Source organism: Cupressus sempervirens, chromosome 3 (assembly GCF_028749045.1).
Source record: "Cupressus sempervirens isolate cs-2001-9-10 chromosome 3, ASM2874904v1, whole genome shotgun sequence".
Classification (NCBI taxonomy): Eukaryota; Viridiplantae; Streptophyta; class Pinopsida; order Cupressales; family Cupressaceae; genus Cupressus; species Cupressus sempervirens.
Genome location: NC_143120.1, coordinates 12,275,147 through 12,280,524, shown reverse-complemented (window position 1 = coordinate 12,280,524; position 5,378 = coordinate 12,275,147).

Here is a 5,378-nt window from a genome sequence, read left to right as displayed (position 1 = left end):
GGAGATTTGTGTCCTCTGATATATCCTTAACAACTATAGTAGGTGGCTTGATGATTGGAGCTAAAATGGTAGGCAATGGTGAAGAGAAATCTTGTGCAATAAATGAAATTTGAACAAGAGGTGGAGGTGTAGAAGTCAAAACACTAGTCTCGGGAACAACACATAAGTTCAAGTGACCTGACTTCACCTTAGTAGTCTCTCATGAAGAAGGAGAGTGAGTCTTTGATAGTGGAGATGGTGGACCAAAATGAGAGAAAAAGTATAGGCGGGAATAGTGATCAATAGTCCCTGTAGTAACAATATCGCCTGTCTCACTATCTTTGATGTGCATTGAATCTTTTGTAAACTCAATTGTCTTCCCTATCCCATTGTGTGTAATTTGATAGATAGAGAGAAGTTTAGAGGACAAAGATGGAATACAAAGTACATCATGAAATGTACCATCATAAATTCCAATAGAACCTTTCCCACATATGGTCATAATAGTGTTATTCCCCATCAAAATATATAGAGTAGGAGAAGCCTCAAAAGAAGAGAACAAATCATGAGAAGATTCCACATGGTGTGAAGCACCTAAATCCAGTAACCATCTAGAAGATTATAGAGTAGTAGTTGCACATAGTGCATGACCCTTTCCTATATATTTACCACCTAACTGAAATGATGATGATGAAGATGATCAATGAGAAGTAAAAGGAATATCAATGTTGCTCTTCTAAAGAATAGTTGTCAAATCTGAAACCTGTTTGGCATAGCCATCTAACTTCTTCTCATAGTAACATGACTCATTATGATTGGGCTTATTACAATAAGCACACTTCGATCTTTCTAGATTTGGTTTATCCCCCTTAGGAGGAGGTGGCCCTAATGAACTGTGAGGGCTAGAATCAATTTGAGACTCTATAGGATGTGACTTTTATTTCTTCTCCTCCTCCATCCTAGAAGATGGCCGAGATACTAATGCATAAGTCCATGAGCCTGTGAGAGAATTCAACTGGGAGAGCTTAGTATGCTCTTGAGTCAAACAATCACAAAAATTCTCAATGGATGGCATGGTAAATCTATTACCCAAAGCATCTTTGATGGAATTGAAGGTAGAAGAAAAAAATTGAAATTTTCCACGAGGCTTAGAAAGAATTAGGTAAATGCACTTAGTGTCAGTATTGGTTTTCCTATAATCCTGTAATAAAGATCTGTGTTGTTTGAACTTCATCAAGAAGTCCTTAGTGGAAGGAAAAGAATCTAGTATAAGAGAAGTAAGCTCTGCCTTGACCATAAGTGCTCTAAACTTGTCGATGGTACCAAACAAGTCATCAAACTTGTCCCACATTTCTTGAAGAGTGGAACACCCATCAAGATGAAACTATAAGCTATCTGAAACACTCAAAGAAATTAGACCCATGGCTTATCCATCTTATTTGCTACAAAGTCTAATATTGACTTTGAAATACTGGCTGCACTGTATCTAAACAAGACAAAAAACCCTTTGAACAGAGAAGTCATTGCATATTAGATTTCCATGTGTGATAGTTATGTGGGTTTAGAAGTACTAGACGAGAAGAAGTCTTGACCATTGTTTTAAGAAAGTGCTTTGAAGTTTTATGATATACTAATATGGTAATAGAAAATAATGAAAAAAACACCCCCACAATGCAAATAACTAAACGCCAACTTGCAAAAGGAATGAGTATACAAGAATAGAGAAAAAATACCTTAGTTGAGTATTACAAATACCTGGTACACAATAAAGGAGAAATGACAAATAATTTGGAAATTTCTTAAGAAGAGCTTTAAGACACTTCTTTTGGATAAAAAATTGGAGCTATAATGAGCAAGTTACACCCCTGAAAGATAGAAGACATCATCCGACTTCGAGAAAAAAAAGGCACTAAACTGGAAAAAAAATCCAAAAAATACCTTCACCATCATCTTTTTATTTGAATCATCTTTCTAGTGCTTCTTTCAGATCAAAAAAACACCTCCATATGCTCAAGTTAGAGAGAAAAGACTACCAAGGCCTCCAAAAGGTTAGAAAAAATATTATTTATTTAATTTTATTTTATTTTAAATAAAAAAATTGAGCAGAGCTTGGGTGACATGACCGACAGTGGTGACTCATGGGTGGCGTGCAGGTTGAGAAGTGATGTGCTAGCATGACTGAAGTTGTGGTGGCTCAAATGAGTGGAGGCCATTGCGGCTAAGGTAGATCACAGGTAATGACCGCAGTGGGTTCCTAGACCACCAATGGTTTCGCTAATCACTATGGTGGAATTTAAACTGCCAATAGTAAAAAACCATTATTTTTGTATTGTTACCCATTTTTATCATCATGCACAAATGGGTAGATTGACCAACCATATTTCCTAGGGTGGTGAGAATAAATTTTCTAACTCATTAACTACCCACGCAATTAGGGGATATGTAAAATGTTGACCATGCTTTATCATTATATCCCTAGGTTTTAATCTTCTAAGTCTATGTGTCCTATGGTTACACAAACTTTATTTATTAATGCCTATGGGTCCCTTTTTGCCACAAAATTAGATGGATCACAATGGCCCTTAATCTTCATCAGATCAATGGTGGCCGCTTTGTCACTTTAGGGAGTTGCAAGATCTTTATCCAAAGCGATATAGTGAGCGCTTGCCACATGGATATATGGGGTCGACTTCAGATGGTGGGTTGTAATACGAAAAATGTGAATTTAGGAAAAGTTGGCATATAGATGCATTCCTATTGGCTAGAGGTTTCAAGGGGCACAAAGAAGATTCAATGATATTTTTGCTATAGATCTCTGGCAGATCTATGATCATCACATTTTCACCAATGAAAATTGAAAGCTCTTTATCCACGGTGACAAGGCAAGGAGGTGACACATGTCTAGGTTTTGGTGTTTCTACATATAGTCATAGGATTGCAAAAGCCAGAATGAAGAGGCCTGATGGCACGACAAAGCATTGTCATAAGATCGTAAGTGACAGGGAAAGGTGGGTCCAGGGGCATAAACAAAAGAAGGGTGCACATGTTATTTTGAAGCCCTGATATTACAATAATTAGTGTGTTGTGAGATTTCAAGGATCATTCACACGGGTTATGATCTTATGATTATTGTTTGCTATAAGATCATGAAGGTTAAACATCAGATTGCCAATGCTATGCCAGTGAAGGAAAAGGGCGATCGTAAGGTCATAAAGGGTTAGGAAAGGCACATCCCGATGCTACAATGCATGGTTTGTCATATGGTTGTAGAGCTATTTTCATGGGCTCACAACGTTATGATACAACTAAGACTTCCAATGATCATAGGATCATAAGCTAGGATTTTTATGGTGAGATATTATGAAGGGTCCTTCTCCTAGTATGTCATAAGGTTGTAATATCGAGAGGTCTGGAGTCAAAGTTAAGGTTGAATTTTCAATTATGTGTGTGACTTTGCTAAAATCAACTAAATGTGGCACACTTGACCTATCATGTTGCAACACATAGACATATCTTGGCACTCAGTTAAGATTTTGCCCCAAGGTGGCGCAGTAGCATTGCAGAAATGAAGCAGTGCAGGTTGACATCAATTGAGGGGATGAGTTGGTAATCCAAATGGCCCAGTTTAATAAACATCTAATCTATATTTGAGAATGGGGAAGGTAGAAATTGGATAAGATCACTTCCATGGGACGATCACCAAGAAATATATGATCCTTTCTTAAATACAGTTGCGACTATTAATGCTATGCCGACGGGTTGGTTGTGGATTTGATCTTTGAATGCCAGAAGTAGAAAAGGGCAGTCAAGGTACTCTTGTAGCATGTAGCACCTAGCTTTTCATGATTATTCTCCTAGTGTTATCTATTATGGGAGGTGTACAACTTAATGGTGAATATGATTCTTTGAGATATCTATACTCTCCCATTGATTTTCTAACAGGTGACCTTCCCATCTGAAGCTTGTTGCAATCCTAATCTATTTAAGGATTCCCAAGATGTGGAGAAAGGGCTGGAAATTTTAAAGTCTTATGCAAGATAGCATTATCGAGATCTCTTAGGAGCCCTTCATGTTTTTCTCAACACATCACTTTATTTTTACAGTTAATCTTGATGAATGTTGTTTGATGACCTTTGAAATCTGAATGAAGGAATAGTCTTAGAACCCTTATAGTATCTGCTTGAGGTTTAAGTTTTTGATTTGATAGGATCTCTTATGAATTTTCTCTTTGAATCCATGGATTTCCATCTCAGTTTTAACTATAAGTGAGATTTGATTATTCATATAGGTTACAAGTCAAGATACTCCATTTCCATTCAAGTTTGTGACATTGTGAATGTTAGCATTCCCTTTAACATCTTGTCTGAAATGTGTCCTTCTTGTGAAATATTTATATGTGAATGATTATTTGCAATTTTGAGCTCTTGTTAGCTGTCTGAAAGTGTTTCATCGACTCAAGCTAGCAATACCTTCATCCCACCATTTAGTGCATCACCCCCTTTACTTTTTCAGTATTTACTTTCCAAGCAATCCTTCTATCCCTTTTCCCCTCAAGTTTATTTTCCCGTTCAAAGAAGTAAATCAGTGAAACATCAAGATGAGCTGGCCTATAACCTAGAGATTCACTTCTAACTTAGGTATTTCCCACTACCTAGGAGTATTTCCATGTTACTCGAGGTTGACTGAGTTAGAATTTAGTCGTTAGGTGCAACGTTTATAGATAACAATTTTGGCATGCACGGTGGGCAAAGAAAAGAATTTCCAATCTTTTCTTCATATTTTTCTTGCTATTATTGATGTGTACAACATTAAATCAACCTATGCAAAGGAATATAATATACACATCTAGCAACTCTAACCATGGAAAGAGATAAACGCACATGATTTATGAGAAAAGTGCAGACAAGAAACAACTCTACAAGTTTTGAATATAGAGAACTATCCCCGTCGAGGAGGAAAGGTAGAACAACCAAAAGAATTCATGGAAACCTTATACAAACAAGGAGTGCTCAATGTACCCCTCCACCATCAAGTCCCGTTGTTGTTGTTGTGAGACAAGTCATTGTCCCAAGAAGAAGGATCTTTCAAATACCAATGGAAAGACAGTTTTATTTTGTCCCTTTCAACCAAGGGAGTCCATTACTCTTCACTCAATATCATAATATTCCACTAGCTACCCTGAAAAGCTCACCAGACTTCACTAGAGAAGGCCAAATAATGAAATTTGAGCATATTAGAGATGTTGCTACACTATGTAATGTGCATTATGTTATAGAAGAAGATGTTCACATGAAGTTTCTTTTAGCCTCATTCAAAGGAAAATCTTTGCAGTGGTTTCGAAGCCTTGTTGTAGGTTCCATCACTTCTTAGGATGCATTGGGAGATGTCCTAACAAAACA